The sequence below is a fragment of the Stegostoma tigrinum genome, chromosome 27 (assembly GCF_030684315.1).
Source record: "Stegostoma tigrinum isolate sSteTig4 chromosome 27, sSteTig4.hap1, whole genome shotgun sequence".
NCBI lineage: Eukaryota > Metazoa > Chordata > Chondrichthyes > Orectolobiformes > Stegostomatidae > Stegostoma > Stegostoma tigrinum.
In genome coordinates this window covers 15,636,147-15,659,359 of record NC_081380.1, presented here as the reverse complement: position 1 = coordinate 15,659,359, position 23,213 = coordinate 15,636,147, and the positions used below count along the sequence as shown (strand labels likewise).

General features: G+C 43.2%; 1 protein-coding gene across 3 annotated transcripts in view; it reads left to right on the top strand.

Annotated features, from left to right (window-relative positions):
* The window catches only part of mtmr4 (myotubularin related protein 4), a 171,866-nt gene that overhangs the window by 21,090 nt on the left and 127,563 nt on the right, over positions 1–23,213 (top strand). The window contains exon 1 of one of the 3 annotated variants that reach the window (XM_048556835.2): positions 21,776–22,237. The exons of the other annotated variants lie outside the window; for them this stretch is intronic. The gene's annotated coding sequence lies outside the window, so the exon portion shown is untranslated. Of the gene's footprint in view, positions 1–21,775; positions 22,238–23,213 lie in introns of those variants that run through there. 3 annotated transcript variants of the gene reach the window in all.

Below are 23,213 nucleotides of genomic sequence, written 5' to 3'. Positions count from 1 at the left end.
CCCCCAAAGCTCTGAGCCAGCAGTGTTAAATGTATGGCCATGATATAGCTTCATCCAACAGTATCCCAAAATAAAACATGAATCTCCAGGCACTGCTTCTTGCAACCTGGGAAAAATGTGGCAGTTAAACCTCATACTACAACAGTGCTTCCCAGTGTCAAGATGTCAGTCCCTCAAATGCATAAAGTATTGACACATTTGGAAATAAAGGTGAAAGAATATGCAAATAAAGGACCAGGAGTGGCTCAGGATAGATCCAGAAATAGGATTTGTAACAAGAGGGAATCTTGTTGTACTGCACATGAGGGATGCGAGCTCAGATATGGGGCAATGGGGAGACTGCGGGGTGGTTGGTGGGAAGATGTTGAACTTGGGTGCTCCTGGGGCATAACATTTGCTACACATCCAAAGGCAGGAGCCTGTACAGATCAGTGACTTCTGGGGATCTCACTGTGGATAAATGATTAAAAGATGAGTTCTGCTCGTGGAGAACAAGGAGCCTGTGGATATCGCACTGCTCTAGGATCATGAGAGTAGTGGATAGCAAAGAAGTTTACCTTGGAGTACAACAGGATCATGGTCAGATGGACTGAGAAGTGGCAGATAGGGTTTAATTTAGATAAATGAGAGGTGCTACATTTTGGAAAGGCAAATCAGGGCAGGTCTTAAATGCTCAATCGGAAGGTCCTGGGGAGTGTTGCTGAACAGTGAGACTAGGGTGCAGGTTCATAGTTCATTGAAAGTGGAATCGCATGTAGACAGGGTAGTGAAGAAGGTGTTTAGTATGCTTGCCTTTATTGGTCAGTGCATTGAGTACAGGGGGTTTGGCTATAATGTGATAGATGTGTTCCTGTGAAACAACTTTGTTTTTGTTGGTCTGCCCCTAACCTCCATTTTCCCCATCGGTCCCATTATTTCTATACAATCACTCAAAATGACTCAATCACTCAAGCATAACACAAATGTAATGAAATAACAGTAAATTTAAACGTTGAAAAAATGTCAAGATGACTTGGTGGGGAGGAGGTTCTGAGGTAGCTCTGTTGCACGAGCTGAGGGTTGTCATCATCATCTTTTAGGTGCAGTTTTGTTTGCAGGATCATGGTGAAAATTAGTTAATCTTGAATTAGATGGCTGTGGATCACTGCCTTCTGATTGTTTCTTGGGGTTTTGCTGCTTTGCCCTTTTTCTTCATTCACGACAAAGCAGTTCATAATGTACCAAAGTATGTCTTGCTTCACAAGTTACTAACTTGCTGTGTTCTACATTGTGATCCATTGTTCTCTAAAGGTTCCAACTACTTTTCAATTCCCCTTTTGGATAGAAAACAAAACAGAAGTGGAAAGCTCTTGTGGTGCTGCATCATGGATTACTACTTCATCTCCAACTTCTACTTCTCCCCGTCAGCAACAAATTGATGTAGATCAGCTGTAGAGAGGCCTTCACAGTGGACTCGAGCAGCTCTTCAACAACTTCACTCTGCTTCAAATTCAGCTTACTTCGTAAAATCAACACAATGTTCTTTTGATTCTTGGGAGCTCCTCCGATGAATAAAAGCTTTTTAAATCTTGAAAATTCTGGGAGATGCTTCTGCCAAACTGCATGCAAGCAGTCATTACTGACATAACTCTACGGAAATAGTGCCAGATGACGGGAGGATAGCAAATTTGGTTCCCCTGTTCAAGAAGGGGAATAGAGACAACCCTGGTAATTCTAGACCAGTGAGCCTTACCTCAGTTGTTGGTAAAGTGTTGGAAAAGGTTATAAGGGATAGGATTTATAATAATCTAGAAAAGAATAAATTGATTAGGGATAGTCAGCACGGTTTTGTGAAGGGTAGGTTGTGCCTCACAAACCTTATTGAGTTCTTTGAGAAGATGACCAAACAGGTAGATGAGAGTAAACCGGTTGATGTGGTGTATATGGATTTCAGCAAGGCTTTCGATAAGGTTTCCCACAGTACGCAATTGGTCAAAATGCAGAGGAATGGGATTGTGGGAGATATAGCAGTTTGGGTCGGAAATTGGCTTGCTGAAAGAAGACAGAGGGTGGTAGTTGATGGGAAATGTTCATCCTGGAGACCACTTACTAGTGGTGTACCGCAAGGGTCTGTGTTGGGTCCACTGCTGTTTGTCATTTATAAAAATGACCTGGATGAGGGCGTAGAAGGACGGGTTTGTAAATTTGCAGACGACAGACGACACTAAGGTCGGTGGAGTTGTGGATAGTGACGAAGGATGCTGTAGGTTGCAGAGAGACATAGATAAGCTGCAGAGCTGGGCTGAGAGGTGGCAAATGGAGTTTAATGTGGGCAAGTGTGAGGTGATGCACTTTGGTAGGAGTAACCGGAAGGCAAAGTACAGGACTAATGGTAAGATTCTTGGTAGTGTAGATGAGCAGAGATCTCGGTGTCCATGTACACAGATTCTTGAAAGTTGCCACCCAGATTGACAGGGCAGTTAAGAAGGCATAGTGTTTTAGCTTTTATTAATAGAGGGATCGAGTTCCAGAACCAAGAGGTTATGATGAAGCTGTACAAAACTCTGGTGCGCCCACACTTGGAGTACTGCATACAGTTCTGGTCACCGCATTATAAGAAGGATGTGAAAGCTTTGGAAAGGGTGCAGAGGAGATTTACTAGGATGTTGCCTGGTATGGAGGGAAGGCCTTACGAGGAAAGGCTGAGGGACTTGAGGCTGTTTTCATTAGAGAGAAGAAGGTTGAGAGGTGACTTAATTGAGACATATAAAATAATCAGAGGGTTAGATAGGGTGTATAGGGAGAGCCTTTTTCCTCGGATGGTGACGGCGAGCACGAGGGGGCACGGCTTTAAATTGAGGGGTGAAAGATATAGGACAGATGTTAGAGGTGATTTCTTTACTCAGAGTAGTAAGGGTATGGAACGCTTTGCCTACAACCGTAGTAGATTCGCCAACTTTAAGTACATTTAAGTCATAATTGGACAAGCATGTGGACGTACATGGAACGGTGTAGGTTAGATGGGCTTGAGATTGGTATGACAGGTCGGCACAACATCGAGGGCCGAAGGGCCTGTACTGTGCTGTTACATTCTATGTTCAGGCCTCCGCGATAATGTCAATTGCATTCTTGATGTTAAAGCTGTTCCAAAATTGAAGAACACTCCTTTTCCCCCTCAGTGGCTACAGTCAGCTTCTTACATATACATCTTAAATAATAAGCTTTAAAAGCTGCTACTGCAGCCTGGTCCATGGGTTGAAGCAGAGACCTTGTGTTTGGGGGTAGAAATAGCATAAAATACAATCCCTACCGTGTGGAAACAGTTCCTTCGGCCCAACAAGCCCACGTCGACGCTTAGAGCATCCCACACAGACTCATCCTCTTCTTACCCACCTAATCTACGTATCACTGAACACTATGGGCAATTTAGTATGGTCAATCCACAGACCCTGCACATCTTTGGATTGTGGGAGGAAACTGGAGGAAACCCATGCATACATGGGGACAGTGTGCAATCTCCACACAGAAAATAGGAATTGAACCCAGGTCCCTGGTGCTGTGGGGCAGCAGTGCTAACTGCTGAGCCGTCATGCCGCCCCAGCACTTGGATGTTTTCAGGAAACTCACCAAGGGTCCGAGGATGGCTTGGTGCATTATCTAGGATGAGGAGAATCTTGAAACGCACGTTTTTTTCCATTACTTTTTTAAAAACATCTCTGAAAACATCAGTAATAAGGTTAGAAAAAATTTGCGCAGTCTCCGACCTCTCTCGCTTGACCTGAGGTAGATGTCTAGAGTAGACTTAAGGTAACCTTTCAAGGCTTGTGAGTTGGCAGCATGGTAACCACCACAGTATTAAGCTTTAAGTCTCCATTGGCACCTAGCAGCACATTCATACGATCCTTTGCCCCCTTAAAGCCTGCTTCATTCATGGAAATGTAGGTTCTTGATGGCTTTCACTTCCAGTATAAACCTGTCTTATCCAAATCAAAAATTTGATCTAAGTTGTAGCTACCTTCATCGTTTTAATTTGCTGTGGGAGGAAACGCCATCGCTTGCTCCTTGGCTGTGCTGGCAACCTAGCCACAAACTTTTCATTGTGTAAAGCATAACGGTTCTTGAAACCAGCCACTGCGAGCACCAAAGACAGGCATATCTGCAGGATTTTTGGCTTGTTTTGTTAGATCATCATAAATTGATAAGGATATGTTTGTTTTTCGCGCTGAGGGAAGGGTGGTCCCAGATCACTACTTTGTTTGATCTTCTATCCAAGCACTTAGCCACTCCATTTCCTCAAGTTCCTTTGTCTGTGACCTTTCAGATTTGCTAGCACTCACTTGTTCCAACAATACAGCTTGCTTTAATCGTTTCTGCAGGGTTTCTAATAGTGTGCCAGATAGTCTCCTTCATTCCTGGTTCAGCAGCAATATCACGTTCTCATTACACTCAAAATGCTTTACAAAATCTATTTTCTCTTCCAGCATCAGTCTTTCCTTAATATATACCACTAGGATGCTGCTTGTTATCGTCCTTGCTACTTTGTCTTTGCATTTTGTGGGTGATGCGACAGAATTGTACAGTGCCTCTCAGTGGGAAGATCCTTGATGCCAGCATGGGGATTCTCTTGGCACGTGCTCAGGACAAAGCTCGTGAGCTCATCATGGAATTTTGACATTGGAATCATGTTATAGCCAACACACACAGTTTGCGTTTTACAAATACCATTCTCCAATTTGCCAGTTGTGTTATAGCCAATTTGAGTTGCTAGAACACACGTTATAGGAAAACCCCCTGTGTAGGAGTAGGGAGATTGTGTTGCAGTTGTACAGGGTATTGGTTAGGCCACTGTTGGAATACTGCATTCAGTTCTGGTCTCCCTGCTATAGGAAAGATGTTGTGAAACTTGAAAGGATTCAGAAAAGGTTCTCGAGGACGTTGCCAAGGTTGGTGGGTTTGCGCTACGGGGAGAGGCTGAATTGGCTGTGGCTACTTTCCCTGGCATGTTTATAGTCTGAGGGGTGACCTTCTAGAAGTTTATCAAACCGTGAAGAGCATGGATATAGTGATTAGACAATTTTGGGTGAAGTTCAAAACGAGTAGGCACAAGTTTAAGGTGAGGGGGGAAAGACTTAAAAGGGACCCAAGGGGCAACTTTTTCATGCAGTGGGTGCAGTGCATATGGATGTGGAATGTGCTGCCAGAGCAAATGGTGGAGGCTAGTATAATTATAACATTTAAAAGACATCTGGATGGGGTTATGAATAGGAAGTGTTTAGAGGGATATGGGCCAAATGCTGGCAAATGGGACTAGGTTAATTCAGGATATCTGTTTGGGATGGATGAATTGGACCAAAGGGCCTGTTAACGTGCTGTATATGTCTATGACTCTCTCACTCCATTTTGTGGAAGAGATGGATATGGTCTGAGTGTGCGAATATTCCTTTTGTGGTCAAATGGTCTAACTTTGAATGCTGAAGCCTGTAGCTTGGAGTCATCTTAACTTGATAGGAATCAAGCTTTTCCTTTCCTTTCCTTTCTATCATGTCTTTAGCATATTTGACCTTTTTTTTGGCAGTTGTTTGGCTAGTGTAAACTTGAGAAAAGAGCTGTAGATTTCATTATACATTTAAGAACTTGTTTTTTTTTTACATTTTACAAGAGGGTCCTGGAACATTTGAAGGAAAATTCTTTGCATCTCTAAATTGAACCAGTGCTGATTTTGAGTGACAACTACATGTACTTCAAAACAATACAATCAAATATGTCTGGTGCAGATCTTTCTGCAAGACCTCAAACCCAGAAAGTGGTATACAATGAACCAGTTGTTTTCTCCATTTTGTTTTAGAGAATCAAAGCAAAGTTCTTCCTCAGTATGTCCAGATAAATTGCTGAATGTGGCCAGTGGCAAGTTATTTGACTGATTTGGTATAGGATGTGAAATATTTTAAACTACTGACCTTCTGAGGGTGCTTCATTCTCAATTGTTAAGATACAGTGGTCCATGCAGCTTTTCATGATTGACCTGTCATTTTTCTTCTGGCTGCACCCTGGCTGACTGCTTGCATTTTATTTTACTGAGTGAATATGTTTCCCCAGGGAAGGTCAATGTTCCAAATTAGACTTGAAGCATACATTTGAAGCAGCTGTGCATGTTCAAATGTTCTGTTTGTGACTTAAGAGCAAAATAACTGGCAACGATCTTGCTCTTGGTTGGTTGAATCTCTGTACCTAAATGCAAGCGGATCTATTGTGCAATACAAAGGATGATACCAAGGTGTTGTGGGAGATATTATTGTTTGAATGCAAGCCTGATGTAAAAAGAGGTATTTGTTTTGAGATATTTTCTATTCAATGTTCAGTGATGTTTTACACGCTTCCAGAGTAGTGGGACTTGATCCCAGGCACCCCAGTCCTGGGGAACCACTGTGTCACAAGGTAATTCTTTTTCCCCTACTCAACAAATGCCACCAAAAATGTTTTGCCTTGTTTTCGGATTTTTAGCGCTTTTGGGTATATTGTAACCAGCTTCTGCACTATGACTCGTCTATAGGACATAATTAGAGGTACTGTGCGAAGGCAAGATTTTATTTCTTCTGACCATGCTGAGGTAAATTTTACCCTGTTAATTTTACATAATGTTTTGTTTTATCCACTGGATAACTGGTTGCATTCAGTATTTTTGAGCTCCCACATCTTGGGAGCAGATGTGGTGGAGTCTGAGGAATTGAGTTAGGGTAGAATTTTTGCAGGAGGTTGGTCGAGAGGAGGTGTAGTCGAGGTAATTGTGGGAGTCAGTGAGTTTGAAATGGGTGTCTGCGATGAGTCATTTATTGGAGATGGAAAAGTCCAGTAAGTGGAGGGAGGTGTCGGAAATGGTCCACCTGAATTTGAGGGAAGGGTGGAAGGTGTTAGCAAAGTTTGACTGTTCGAGTTCCTCGCAGGAGCGTGAGGCCGCACTGATACAGTCCTCAATATAGCAGAGAAAGAGGTGGTGGATGCTATCAGTGTAGTTGTTGAAGAGGAGACTTTGTCTCCTCTGAAGACGCAGGCATGGCTTGACCCTTGCGAGTGCCTGTAAAAACCCTTTTTTGGTTTGTAGGAAGTGGGAAGAATCAAAGGAAAATTTGTTTAGGTGAGGGCCAGTTCTGCCAAGAAAATGAGTATTGGTGGAGCGGGACTAGGTGGGCCAGTGGGAGAGGAAGAAGTGAAGGGCCTTTTGGCTGTCCTCGTGGGGGATGCAGGTGTACAGGGACTAAATGACCATGGTGAAGAAGAGGTGTTGGGGACCAGAGAACTGGAAGTTTTGGGAAAAGGTGGAGGGTTCAGGTTGTGTCCTGAATGTAATTAGGGAGTTTCTGGATCGAAGCAGAAAGAACAGAGTCGAAGTATGAGGGGATGAGGTCGGTGGGCCAGAAGCAGGCAGGGACAATGGACTAACTGAGGTAGTTGGGTTTGTGGATCTTGGGTAGGAGATAGAAACAGGCAGTGCAGGTTTAGGGAACTATCACGTTGGAGGCTGTGAACGGGAGATCTCTTGAGCTGATGAGCGAGTTAGTCATCTGGGTGATGATGGCTTGGTGATCGTAAGTGGGGTCATGATCGAGGGGATGGTAGGAGGATGTGTCAGAGAATTGACGTCTGGTCTCAGCGATGTTGAGGTCAGTTTGCTGTACTACCACCAATGCCTCCCCTCACCGCAGGCTTAATAGTGAGGTGTGTTCTGATGGGGAGAGTTTGGAGTAAGTGAGGAGTGGGTCTCTACACCTCCTGTCAGCCACTTCCTGCAAAAATTCTACCTCATACTTTCACTTCCTCTGACTGTCGCATCTGCTGCCAGGATAAGATGTTCTACTTTAGGACTTCCCAGATATCCTCCTACTTCAGAGACCGTAGTTTCCCTCTTGTGTTATTTAAGGATGCCCTCAGCCGCACTGCCCCCATTTCCTACACTTCTGCCCTTGAACCCTCTTCTCCTTCCCCACCCCCCCAAGCAACAAGGTTACAGCCTCCTTAGTCCTCACATATCACCCCATCAACCTCTGTATACAATGTATCATCTGCTGAAATCTCCACCACCTACAATCAGGCCCCACTGCCGAAATCTTCTCCACCTACAATCAGACCCCACCACCAAAGAAATATTTCCTTCCCCACCCCACCTGCTTTATGTAGGGACCATTTGCTCTGCAACTCCTCCCTGGTCAGCTCCATGCTCTCCATCAACCCCTCCACCTCATGTGGTACCTTCCCCTGCAACTGCAGGAGGTGCTACACCTGCCCCTACAGCTCCCCTCTCACATCTGTCCAAGGCTCCAAACAATCCTTTCAAATCCAGCAGAGATTCACCTGGCTTGATCTAACCTCATCTTCTGTGACTGTTGTTCCCAATGTCTCTTCTATATCAGGGACACCAAATGCAGACTTGGGGACTGGTTTGTGGAGCATCTACACTCTGCATGGACCAAACAGCCCAACCATTCGGTTGGGATCCACTTTAACTCTCCCTCCCACTTCCCTAGTGACCTGTCCAATGTTGCGCCCCCCCCCCCCCCCCCCCCCCCCCCACCAAAATGTCAGAGCAAGGCTAAACATAAACTGGAGGAACAACACTTCATAATTCTTCTTAGGAGCTTACAGCTCAATGGCTTGGACATAGGACAGCACGTACAGTACAGGCCCTTCGGCCCAAGATGTTGTCGAAATTTTACTGTAATCCTAAGGTCTATCTAACCTCCACCCATACCTTGTATTATCATCCATATGCCTATCTAATAGCCGCTTAAATGCTCTTCATGAGGCTGACTCCTCTACCCTCTCCAGCAATGCATTCCACGCCCAGACCACTCTCTTGAGTAAAGAGCCTACTTCTGACGTCTTCCCTATGTCAACCTCCACTCACTTTAAAACTATGCCCCCTTGTAATAGCTACCTCCACCCGAGGGGGAAAAAGTCCCTGGCTGTGAACCTCTGATCATTTTGTACACCTCCATCAAGTCACCTCTCATCCTTTGTCATTCTAAAGAGAAAAGCCCTCGCTCTCTCGACCTTTCCTCCAGTCCAGGCAACGTCTGGGTAAATCTCCTCTGAGCCTTTTCCAACACATCCACATCTTTCCTGTAATGAGGCAACACAATACTCCAGATGCGGCCGAATCAGGCTTTTGTATAGCTGGAGCATAACTTCACCGTTCTAGAACTCAGTCGCTCTATTAATGAGAGCTAACACTCTATATGTTCTCTTAAAAACTCTATCCACCTGGGTGGCAGCTTTCAGGGAACTGTGAACATGAACCCCAAGATCCCTCTGCACCTCCACACTGCTAAGAATCTTTCCATTAACCCTGAATTCTACTTTCAAGTCTGTCCTTCCAAAATGAATCACCCCTCACTTTTCAGGGTTAAACCCCATCTGCCACTTCTCCCACGTCTGCATTCTATCAGTGCCCCTTTGTAACCTAGAACAGCTCTCGCACTGTCCACAACGCGACCTACCTGTGTATTGTCTGCGATCTTACTAATCCACCCTTCCACTCCTTCATCCAAATCAGTTACAAAAATCACAAATAAAAGAGCATCCAAGATACATCCTTGTGGCACACCACTCATACCTAAGCACCATGTTGAATATTTTCCATCGAAAGGTCAGCCAATTCTGAATCCAAGCTGCCACATTTCCCCCTATTCCATACCTCCTTACCTTCTGCATGAGCCTACCCTGGGGAACCTTATCAAACGCCTTACTTAAATCCATGTGTGCCACATTCACTGCTCTACCTGTATCCACGTGCTTGGTCACCTCTTCAAAGAATTCAGTAAGGTTTGTGAGGCATGATCTACCCCTCACAAATCCAGGTTGACTATCACGAATCATATTGTACCTTTCCAAGTGATCATAAATCCCATCTGAGTCCTTTCCAATAATTTGCCCACCGCTGATGTAAGCCTTATTTGGCTTCACTAGTTTCAAAATCTTCCCAACCTGTCCATCTTCCAACTCCCCTATCTGCTCCACCCTTCCTGCTGACCAACCACAATAACCGCTTGCATTCACCAATCTCCATCTACCTACCCTTCCCCACAGCCCTACCCCACCCTCCCTCAATTTATTTCTGGGCATCGCTCCTCCTCCCTAGTCCTGACAAATGGTTTTGACTCAAAACGTTGACTTTCCTGTACCTTGGATACTACAAGATGAGTGCTGAAGTTGTTTTGGGCAGTGATAGAGAAAAGGAGTACCTAGTCCTACTTTATTTTGATAGTGTTTGAAATTGAGGTTATTGAATGTTCCATCTGGTGCCAGAGGTGATTATTTTTGTTTCTTTCTTGGTGCTATCACTAAATGCTGCACATAGCCCACGTTTTAAAGTTACACTGATGCAGTTTTTGATTGTGGAAAGGCTACCTCCAAAAGCGTTTAAATGCCAGCATTTCATTGTGTAACCAATTGAGGGATTGGGAATAGATGAAATTCTGGTATAAGGTTGTAGACTTGCTCGCCAAGCTGGTGTGTTTGATTGCAGATTTTTCGTCACCCTACTAGGTAACATTGTCAGTGCACCTCCAATGAAGCAGTCGTGTTCTGTTGTGCTTGTTATTTACGTGCCTTGGTTTGCTGGGATGGTTGGCATCACTTCCAGTTTTGTTCTTTAGTGGTTTGTATATCTAGTCCAGTTCAGTGTGTTTGCTAATGGAGTCCCATTTGGAGTGCCAGGCCTCCAGAAATTCTCTGGCGTGCCTCTGTTTAGCATGTGCTATTATGGATGTGTTGTCCCAGTCAGATTTGTGTCCTTTGTCCATGTGTATTGAGACTAGTGAGAATTAGTCATGTCTCTTGATGGCTAGTTGGTGTTCATGTATCCTTATTGCCAGTTTTCTTCCAGTTTGGCTCATGTAATGTTTGTCACAGTCCTTGCTTGGTATTTTGTATATTACGTTACTTTTGTTGGTTGTGTGTATGGGATCCTTTTACGTTTGTCACAGGGCGATTGTTTATTTATGGGCTACCCTGATACCTAGGGGTCTGCGTAGTCTTATGGTCATCTCTGACATGTCCCTGATGTACAGTAGGATGACTAGTGTGTCTGGCTGTGTTATGTTGTCTTGTTATAGTCTAAATGGAGGTAATGACGGATTGCTTTTTGGCTATCCACTTCTTTTTAAAAGTGCTCTAATTCTGCTTTGCACAATTCCGGGTTGCTGCTGTGTGTTATGGCTCATTTGAATAATGCCCTGATGCATCTCTGTTTATGCATGTTGGGGTGGTTTTTGGTGTAATTAAGTATCTGGTCCATATGTGTTGTCTTTCTGTGTAAGCTAGACTGAAGTTCCTCATTGTTCTTGCATTCCACTATTACAGCAAGGAAGGGTAATCGATTGTTATTCTGATGAGGATGTTATTCATGTCGGCTTTCTTCTAGTCTTGGGTGTTTGATAATGATGCAAGTGTCATCTACACGCTGAACGCAAAGTTTAGTTTGGATAGTGGGGAACGCTATCCAGTCTAAGCTTTGCATTACCACTTCTGTTGTCAGTCCTGATATTGGGGATCTCATTGGTGTTCCATTGATTTGTTTAAATATATGGCCATTGAAGGTGAAGTGGGCTATAAGGCACAGATCCAGTAGTTTCAGGGAGCAGTCCTTGTTGATGCTCTTGGTGTCTTGGGGTGTCTGCCTTCCTGATTTGTCCTGTGCTGTGGCAATTGTTTCTTTGGCTAAGTCGATGTTAATGGATGTAATGGTCTCAATACACATGGACAAAGAAGGGCACAACTTTGACTGGGACACCACAGCCATAATAGCACATGCGAGGGAATTCCTGGAGACCTGGCATTCCAACTGGAACTCCATTAACAAATGCATTGAACAGGACCCTATACCCAAACCACTGAAGAACAAAACTGGAAGTAATACCAACCACTCTTGCAAACCGAGGCGTGTAAATAACAAGCAGGACAGAACACAACACTTCACTGGAGTCGCGCTGACGATGTTACCTAGTCAAGTGATGAAATGTCTGCAAACGCACACATCGGCTCGGTGAGAAAATCTGCAACCTCCTTCACAACCTGAGCTACAAATCTTTTCAAAAACTTGAGATTCTGGTATCTTTGGAATGTTCATTGCCTTGGCGTTTGGCCACTGAATTTCCTGTGAATACACCCTGTGAATCTATTCATCTTAACTGCGAAGGCTTCTCAGTCATTTGCGAGCATAAATTTTAAAGCATAATCTTTTGCAGAATGCATTTTGTGTTACTGTGGCGCACACATTAGAAATGTCTGAGCTGTACGAATTGTACCTGGTAGAGCTTAAGCTTCATTACTGCAATAAAACCAGAGGAATTCTGTGATGTTTTGAAGAGATACAGTATCAACAGTTGTTTCACATTTTTGTCTAATGTCCTTTTTTCATTATTGTATTCTGGCCCCTCAAACCATTCAACAAAATGTTTGTTATAGAAAAGCAGAGCTTTTAACCATCTAAGTTTTTTACTACTTGGAACTGTCTGCTTTGACATATTCCTTTTGTTTGCCCTCCTTTGAACTTGGGTTGAAATAACTGCATTTAATCACCTTGTCTGATTTATTCATGAAAATAAAACATAACTGAAAATGCTGGAAATCTGAAACAATACAAACCAGTGCTGGAGAAACTCAGCAGATCTGACAGCCTCTGTAGAAAGTTAACCTTTTGAAGCTTAGTGAACCATGATCAAAACTGAAAGCAGTTGGGAAAAGGTGGGGGTTCTGATAACATGAAGTGGGGGAGTGGAGTTGGTGATCGAGTGAATAGAATACATGGAGATGGTGCTAACAGGAGGAAAAAAAGGAGAGGCAAACAAAGGGTTTGGTGATATGCTGAACGGTACAAGTATGAATGGTTGGAAATGAGTTGCTTGTGTTGGGAATGACCCATACAAAACAAAATTTTATTTTGCTGGGGTGGTTAACAAATATAGAGGAGGATGTTCACATTCTGAAATTATTAAGCTCTGAGCTGAATCATGAAGGCTGTAAGGTAGCCAGGCAAAAGATGAAGTGTTGTTCATCCAGCTTCTTTGACCTTTGGAGTATTGCAGCATGCTTGAGACAAATGTTGACATGGGTTCAAGTTGTTGTTTGAAGTGGCAAGCAACTGGAAGCTAAGGATCATTCTTACAGAAAGTGTAGGTGTATCACAGAGCAATCACCCAGTCTACCTTTTGTCTCCCCAGTGTGGAGGAGATCACATTGTGAACAGCAAATATAGAATATTAGATTGAATGAAGTGCAACTAAATTATTGCTTCAATTGGAAGGTGTGTGGTGGGGCCTTGGATAGCAAGGGAGGTGGGAAATGGGCAAGTGTTACATCTGTTATGATTGAATGAGAAGGAGGTATGTGGAGGAAGTGTTGTCACGGCTGACCAGGAGGGAATGGTTCCTCCGTAATGCTGATTAGGGTGGGGAGCAGAATCTGTGTCTGGCGATGGAAATCGTAGCTTATGATTTTTTGGATGTGGTGGCTGATGGGTGAAAAAGTGAGGACCAGGGGAGTTCTGTTGTGGAAGGATAGGGAAGGAGTGAGGGCAGAATAATAAGGAATGGGTCAGATATAGCTGAGGACCCTGCCAACCATGGTGATGTACAATTCTTGGTTGAGAAAAGAGGTGGACAGTTTGCAGGCCCCTCTTGCGGAATGTGGCCTTGTCAGAACAGATATGGAGAAATTCGGAGAATGGGCTGGAGTCCTTTCAGGATAATTAAGAGAACTGTGGATCTAGGTGACTTTATAATACAAATCAGTGACCAGCCTGTTCCTAGAAATGGAAACGAAGATGTGGCAGAAAGGGTGGAGTCTGAAATGGAAGGTGACAGCTGAATTGTTCGGGGTATGGTTTGTGTGGTGTATAAAAGTAGTAAAATTTTATCCCTCTTTTATTTTTGGAATCTCTGGCAATCCAGTGGCTGTAAATTGAATTGATTTTTAAATTAGTATGCCTTTTGCAATAAACAGTAAAGCGAAAGTGTAAAAGCTGCAAAAAACTTTAAAGAATAGAATCATAGACTCCCTACAGTGCAGAATCAGGCCAATTAACCTTTGAATCTCACTCACCCTCTTTAGAGCATTCCATTCAGACCCATAACCCTGCAAGGGGTTTTTTCACCATGGCTAACCACCTAATCTGCGCATCCCTGGACACTGTGTGGGCAATTTTTTTGGCATGGCCAATCCACCCAACCAGAATGTATTTGGGCTGTGAAGGAACCTGGAGCTCCTAGAGAAACCCACACAGGCGTGGGAAGACATGCAAACTGCACATACTGTTGTCCAAGGCTGGAATTGAATCCATGTCCATGGAGCTCTGAGGCTAACCATTGTGTCACTGTGCTGCCCACTTAAGTAATTTATGATGGACAACAAGCATTTGATACGTACAGGTTATTAGTTAAAGTTGCTTAAGTTCTTTTCTTTTTCATATAATCCTTACTGTACAGATAGAGGCTGTTTGCCCCATTGAGTCTGCACCAACCCTCTGAAGAGCATTCCACACGGGACTCTCATTCCCACTCCCGCTATCCCAGTAAACCCCGTGTTTACTGTGGTTTGTCCGCCTAGCCCATACAGCACTGGACACTATGGGGAAATTTAGCATGAACAATTCACCTAACCTGCACATCTTTGGGCTATGAGGGGCAACAGTGCGATCTGCAGTGCTGCCTTAATTTATTAATCATTTGATGACTTATTTGTTCTTTTAGATACTTTTCCTGAATGCTAATTTCATTATTTTAAAGTCTTTGTTGTATCTCAATGATAGCAATCTTCTTTCTTGAATCAGGACATCTTTATTCAAGTCCAGCTCCAGGAGTGTGTGCACATAATCTCAAGTTGGAGTTCAGGGCAGATTTGTTAAGCACTGCACTGTTGCAGGTTCACTCTTTCGGGCAAGATTTTAAACTAAAAACCAAAAGAACTGTGGATACTGTAAATCAGAAACAAAAACAAATTGCTGGAAAAGGTCAGATCTGGCAGTGTCTGTGGAAAGAAATCAGTCTTTAACTCAGTTTAATTAACTTTGTTCTTGGGTGAAAGTAGAAGATTCAACTCCTCACTGAGGAAACCCTGGGAAAGTCTAATTTCCTGATCAATTTCATTTCTTCATCCTCACCACCAAAACTGTCTGATCATTTACATCTTTGTGGAACCTTGTTGAATGTACTTTGATTGCCGATTGCCGTATTTGCCTTCATAACGTAACAAAAAAATACCTAATGAGGTGCTGTGGGAGGCCTAGAAAATATCCATGTACATGGGCTAACAAAGTGTGGAGCTGGATGAACACAGCAGGCCAAGCAGCATCAGAGGAGCACAAAAGCTGTCGTTTCAGGCCTAGTCCCGTCTGAATCCAACTTTTCCATCTACTTTTATATAGACCCTTGTACAGGTCATCTGTCTAATTTTAACTGACAAATTTTTTCTCAATCGCTGAATATAAACTCAGTGCTACCTTCTCATTTGGGAATTCAGCTTTTCTTTCTAAAAGCTTCACTTTGATCCTGTTGACCAGTTCTCTTAATGTGGCCAGAATATCTGCCCTTGTTTCAATGCAATACATGCCTGTGTTCTTGAGCGTGTTATCTTGCAGTTGTGTTTGCAATGTTGACAAGATACAAACAATGATGAGAATCCATCACATGAGGAAATCGAAAGCACTTGCCATGCAATTCAAGTCTGACTGTACTGAATGTTTGAAATAACCTACTCTTCTTCTTGTTCAGCCTCATTAGATATTGCTGTCTGTCTGTTTTAGCTGTGATCTAAACTTTCAGTTATTTATTGAGAAAGCGTAAGTCTGGTTGCAGTGTGCTATTTAAGGTTAGGCTCACGTTGCCATTCTGAGGTGATGGGATTTTTCTGTTGTGTGCATCACTATGTACCATACAGATTTGAATATAGTGATGGGAAGGCAATGGCCTAGTGATATTTCACTAGACGACTAATCCAGAATCTCAGCTAATGTTCTGGGGTCCTGGGTTCAAATCCTGCCACGGCAGATGGTGGAATTTGAATTCAGTGCAAAAAGTCTGAAATTAAGAATCCACTGATAACCATGGAACCGCTGACGATTGTCAAAGAAACCCAGGGAAGGAAATCTGCCATCCTCACTTCGTCTGTCCTATGTGTGACTCCATACCTACAGCAATGTGGTTGACTCTCTGTTAGGGTTGGGCAATAATTGGTGGTCTGGCCAGTGGCAGCTACATCCTGTGAACACTTTTTTAAAAGTTCTGCAATGTAAGTATGTTCAAGGTTGTGATAGACTTTCAATCAGTTAGGGAACTAAGGATTACAGGAAAAAGATGAGAAGATCAAGTTCAGTATTATCAGACCAGCCATGTTCTCAGTGAATTGTGGAGAAGACTTGATGGGCTGAATAGCCTGCTTCTTTGTCTTATGATCTTAAAACAATCTACTTGCAGGTTAAATCCTGTGATTATGAAATGAAAGCTGGTGATAGTGGTGATATTATGCATAACATATGCTCTCCTGCTCTTTTGCCTTTCAAATCCAAAGTGAATGAGTTTGATAGACAGTAGGAGATTGATAGCTGGATAACCAGGTGTAGAGCTGGATGAACACAGGCCAAGCAGCAGCAGAGGAGCAGGGAAGGTGACGTTTCAGGCCTAGACCCTTCCTCAGAAAAGGGTAAAGGAGAAGACAAGTAGAGAGGAGACAGGTCAAAGAGGTGGGGGTGGAGCGAGTGAAGGTGAGGAGTTAAGGAGAGGATAGGTCAGTCCAGGGAGGATGGACAGGTCAAGGGGGTGGGATGAGGCTAGTAGGTAGGAGATGGGGGTGGGGCTTGAGGTGGGAGGAAGGACAAGTTTAGGGATGCGGTTAGGGGAGGGGAGATTTTGAAGCTTGATTAATTTCAACTGAAACAGCTACTTAAAATTGACAGGTTTGTTTCATTTGAGATTAATTTGAAAATTTTGCACCTCCCCTCCCAAATCAGGCTGAAAGTGGTATTAAAGTTCTTCATTCTGGCCCTTTTTTAGTGTCAGAGCCCCTCCCCAAATTCAGTAGTACTCTAGTGAAAAAGTATTAGTCGGCACTGAATTCACGAGCACAGTGTGAGTGCTTCGAAGAACTCTGGATATTTTCCAAACTATTGTTCAAATATATAAAGAGCACAGGTAACTGGTTATTCGATGCTTGCTATTGGTCCTGTGTTTTATTGTTTAAAACATTCCCTGAGCTTTGAGCTCAGTTTATAGAATTAATTTTCCAAAGTAAATATAGACTGGACCTTGCAGCATAAGATGTAAAATATAGGTATAGAATTCAGCCCCTGGAGTCTGCTCCACCATTAGATTGACTGTTTCTCAAGCCCATTCTGCACTCCTCTCCCCTCTGTAACCTTTTGATCCCCTTACTAAACAAGAACTTATCCACCTCTGTCTTAAATACACTCTGACTTGGCCTTTACAGCCCTCTGTGCTGAAGACATTTCCCCTACCCTCAGTTCTAAGGGGTCATCTCTGAAACTATGCCCTTATGCCCTAGTCTGTCAGATGTTTCCACAAGTACACTGTATTCAGGCTTCTCAGTATTCTGTACATTTCAATTAATTTCCCCTCATCTATCAATACCGATCCAGGGTCCTCAACAGCTCTTCATATACTGTGTCTTTATCCGCAAGATCGTTATTGTAAAACCACCCCCTTGAAGGTCAGCATATCTCCCCCTAGGTACAGGACACAAAACTGCTCACAATATTCCAGATAGGGTCTTACTATGGCCTTGGCAGTAGATGCCTGCTCTTGTATTTGAGCCCTCTGTGTGAAACATTGCATTTGCCTTCCTGACTGCTAACTGAACCTGCATGTTAACCTTAAGAGAATTCTGAACCAGGACACTGAAGCTTCTGTGCTTCAGATTTCTGAAGCCTTCTCCCATTTAGAAAATAGTTTATGATTCTTTTCTTCTGCCAAAGTGCAAAACATCGCACTTTACCACATTTGTACTCCATCTGCCACATCTTTGCCAACTCTCCTAACCTGTCCTTCTGTAGCCTCCCCACTGCCTCAGCATTACTTGTCATAGAATCTTAGAATCCCTACAGTTTGGATAAAAGTCTGCACAATCCTCTGAAGAGCATCCCACCACTGCCTATCCTTTCCCCATTATCCCACGTTTACCATGGCTAGTCCTCCTACCCTGCACATCTTTGGACACCACAGACAATTTTACATGGCTAATCCATGTCTTTGGGCTGCTATTGCTTCTCTGCTATTGCTTCTCTGCTGTCTTCCCTGCTAGGCTCCCCTTCCAACCAACTTGGGTCAGCTCCTTCCTCATGTCTTTGCAGTTAACTTTACTCAATTGTAGTACTTCATCTGATTCTCCCTTGTGCAAGGTGAATTGTCATATTACAGTCATTGTCTTCTAAGGGTTTCTGCACCTTCAGCTACCTAATCAAGATTACCTCTTTAGACATCACCAAATCCAGAATTGCCTTTTCCCTCGTGGGTGCTATCACAAGCTGCTCCAAATAAAATTTCAAACATTCCCTGAAATACTTTTCTTGGGATCTGCTACCAACCTGATTTTCCTAGTCCACGTGCATATTGAAGTAACTTCCATGACTATTTTAATCGTGCCTTTCTTGTATGCTTCTTCTATCTCCGATTTTATTTTCTACCCCACATCCAGACTACTGTTATGAAGCCTGTACATAACTCACATCAGGGTCTCTTCCTTTTCAGTTCCTCAACTCTACCCGCACAAATTCTATGCTTTCATATCCCATTTTGCTTGCTATTGGTTTGATTTCTTACTAGTGAGGCAAGTCTCTCCCCTCTGCCCACCTGCCTGCCCTTTCAATGGGGCACGAATCCTTGGGTATTGGTAGCCCTGATCTCCCTTGCAGCTACCTCTATGATGCCCACAGCATTGAAACTGACAGCTACAATCCGTGCTGCCAGCTTACTTAACTTGTTTCATATGCTGTGTGCATTGATTTACCTCCATTCTGACAGTAGCCCCCTTATTTGCTGTGCCTGAAGTTAGATTTCTGACCTTTCCCCCCTATTGAGTACAAGAAATATGAATTGAGCAAAAGTATTACGATTTGGAGACAAAAAAAACTGCAGATGCTGGGATCCAAGGTAGGCACATGGGAGGCTGGAAGAACACAACAAGACGGGCAGGATCTGGAGGAAAAGAGAAGTTGATGTTTTGGGTATTGCCCTTCTTCGGGACTGCATGTGGAGGTCGGGGGGTGACTGCAGATGCAGAGGGTTTGGGAGGACAGCGGAATGGTGGTGATACATGGATACTGGTAATAGGTACAACCTGGTTGATCAATGGGAGGGATGAATCAGTTGGTAACTGAAAAGGAGGGTGCTCCCGATATGGTCTTTCCTCCATCGGTGAAACCAAATGTCGACGAGGTGACTGTTTCACCAATCCTCTCTGCCTGGCCTGAAACAGGCAGCCTAACCTCCTGGTTGCCACCCATTTCCTCCAGTGTTGCAGTGAATCAGACTGTGCGCGTTTTGAGGATCAGCACCTTAACTTCTGCCTGGACAGCCTACAGCCCAGGGGACTTAACAACATTAAGTTCTCTAATTTCACATAACCTTCCCACCCCTCCCCTAGCTCGTGTTCCAGCCATGCATCCTCCCTCCTTTCTATTCCACCTACCAAGGCTCCTTTCCAACTACCAACCAGATTGATCCTTCCCATCAACCGATCAGATTGTACGTACTACCAGTGTCCACCTATCACCACCAGTCTGCTACCCATCCTCTCCTCTTTCACCCCCCTGACATTTTATCTGCTGCATCCCTTACCCCCTCATATCCAGCCCTGAGGAAAGATAATGGCTAAAATGCTGACTTCTCCTTTCCTCCAGATGCTGCTTGCCTTACTGTGTTCTTCCAGCCTCCTGTATGCTTACCCAGGTATTCCCGTAGTATGTTCCTACTTAAGTAATTTCAACTGCACAAGCTTAATTGTCAGGTTTTGCAATCAATGCAAATAATTTGTTTGCCACAAGTATTTGTGCTATTCTCAATGCAAATACAGCAGCTATTCTTATCCTTCAGTATTTGCAGTGATTTTTTTCCTTCTAAGATTCACAGCAGTCTTGCGGATGTTTGCAGGGTCCTGTCTTGGGGTACTACAATGATACTCAACAACAGCACCATTCTTGTAGAATGTACAATGTTGTCCATGAATGTAGCAGCGCTCACTGGGATACCTAGTGTACCCCAACCTGAAGCACCTGCTGCATCCTCCCCATGAATCGTGAATGCTGTCCAGTGGAAAGCTTTCTCACCTTTAGTGCCATAGCAACTCCCTGCAGCACTCCCTTTGCCCATCCGTTAAAAATTGTTAACAAAGTGTAAAGCTGGATGAAAAATTGTTACCTTGTTTCTTTTTTCACCGATATTGCCCAAATATTTACAAACTATAGTTGAAGGAATTCTCTTCTGTGAAAACTGAGGCAGAGGAGGGAACTGAGTCATTGTTTCAATAAATTCAGAGTTAAATTTTTTTTATAGACAAGGGAGTCAAATACTATGGAATGCAGACAGGAAAATGATTGTTGAGAACACCAGATCAGATGTGATCATAAATGTTCTGATCAGGCTCGAGGGCTGAATTGCCTACTCCTCCGAATCCATGTTTAGGGTTGGTGTGGTGCCTGGTGCCGCATTGTTAGATGCAGTTTTTTTTAGGGAGAGTGAACAACTATGCAGATTGTAAGGGCTAATTGGACTTGTATTCTGTTCTCCTGTGTGGATTATTATCTTGTTAGAGGAATATTTTAGGATTGACATGGTGCAATGATAGTGTCACTAGCCCAGGTTCGGGTCCCCCCTGTTCCAGACACGTTCCAATTTTTTTTTGTAAACATCTCTAATACAAATTACTCGTTATTCCATCCTCTTTTTGGAGCTGAGCTGGTAATCAATATTTTTTCTCATGTGTAGATAATATGCTTTTAATATTTTTGACATTTATTAGACTGTTCTGGAAATACTACTTTTTCTTGACAGTTTATAAGCTTGTGTTTGAACTATTTCATTTCTATTTGGTCACTTCAACCTTAGTACTCTGAGTGCGCATTCAACACTATTTGATCTGTGCTGTGTTTTTGAATAGAATGTGGCACTGCTCTTTATCTGGAAGATTATAAAATAATACAACTAGTGTTTCCAGTTAAATCATTAGGAATATTTGATTTGCGTAATGGGGAAAAAATCGATCCTGGTTGCTTTAGTTATTATATCTTGCAATCATTTAACCCGAATTTAGCGTGGATCTTTAATGTTAGATCATTGGAAAGAGATGAAGAATGGATGACTCTGTAATTGCCTATAATATGCCTGTAATTTTTAATACGAAAGTCCAAGCCATAAGTGCGGGAGGATGTTGGAAACCTGAAATTAAAATAAGCCCGGCAGCATGTGGAGGAAGATTTTCAGGTCGATCACTTAAGAACTGGAAGAAGTTCATCTAGGATCGAAGGGTGCACCCTCAAAATTAAAGTCTAAATTTGTTTATCGTGTCGCTTTGATCGACATTTTATAGTGCACTCTCCGAGGGACTTCGGAAGGAGACGGTTGTGTTTGACTGTGGAATTTAATACAAGTAGTAAGCGGTTTATGGTTCAATGTGCATGAGGTTTGTACGAGCCATACTTTGCCTCTTGGACTGCAATGCGTGCTCCCGGATTGCTTGTACGTTGATTGACAACAGGCATGGCCTCCTGCCGTACGAAGCGAATATATTGTGGTCTGATGTTTCCGTAACTAATCAAGCTGAGGTTTGTTTTGATCCTATCCGCTGTAAGGGTGGGAGATGAAAGTTGTAAAGTCTCTGAAGCTTGCAAAGTTCAGAGTTCACATTACAGGCAAATATGCCGTGAATTGCTGCGACTTGCAAATACTTGAAGTATTCAGAGTGCTTCCGAAAATAGGACCAAAGCCTCTGCGGTTTGGGAGAAAATTGTATCGTATTTACAGATGGGTATGGGACCTGTACTTCGTTCCCGATTGTTCAACACAACATTCCTATTAAATTGGCCACGTCTTTCACGTTCCGGCTGTGGCTATGGAACACGTTGTACTCTAATCGGAGAGCTGACACGTCTTGCAGTTCCAGGCTACGCCTGCCCACGTTTGTGGGATGGGCAAGTGCAGGCAAAACGTTTAAGAAAGTCGCACTGAGTGGGTTAAATTGCAAACAGTGCACAAACTGTTCGGTGAGTAAAAAATAAGCTAAGGAATGCTATATTTACTTCACAATATATGCAAAGTATAGGTCTTCATTTCATATTTGCATGATCTAAGTGCGAATGCCGTGCAGTCAGAGAGGTGAAAGCAAAGGAAGCATTTCCAGTCGTTCGACATTTGTTCATTTCCACGGACTGGTCGCAGTGCATACCCGACGATTTATGATCTCTTATAAATGGTTTACACAGAATAAACTCACCTCTGTTAACTCATTGTGAAATATTGTCCTTCCGCAGGTTTGGGAAATGCAAGAAGACATTTTAAATAGTGATACTGACTTAAACATGAAGCTGTCCGTGCATGTGGGTCCGCCTGGTGGCCGTCGCAGTGCTGCAGTTTTATTGCATATAAAGAGAATTGTAGTTGTCTTAATGTTATTTTACACAAATGATCTAGTGACGTGAACATTCTCCGTCAGTTTAACAGTCAGCAAATTGGGAAAAGCGGACATTGATTGAAAGTCTTAGATTTATTGTGGAATTTGCATCAAACTGTGGTTCAAGCGTACAGTGTGGTTTTAACTGGGAGTGATACCCGTATCGCGAGACAAAGTTCTGAAAAGTGCTGTTGTACCTGCGTTTTGCTGAATTGTCACGTGTAAATCCCTATTAGTTACCCCAGCCCTTGAGCAATTTACAAGGAAAGGGATTTCCTCACTGCGTTGGTCTGACCCTAATTTCAGTACAAGATATGGACACAAATATATATTTTAAGGATGAGTGTGTGTGTGTATAGTGAGATTTAAGTAATTTTATTTTGACCTTTTTATGCCGCTCTTTGAACACTAAAAGCTATTTAATTGGTTCCAGGAAGGTTCGGTCAGCAGTCATGTCGAGATGGCTTAGAAATGATAACACGGGAAGTTTGCTAATTTCCTCAGAAGGAAATTTAGACAGATTTCAGATGACCTTGTGGAATTGATATCAGGAAAGCATAGAATGGAAG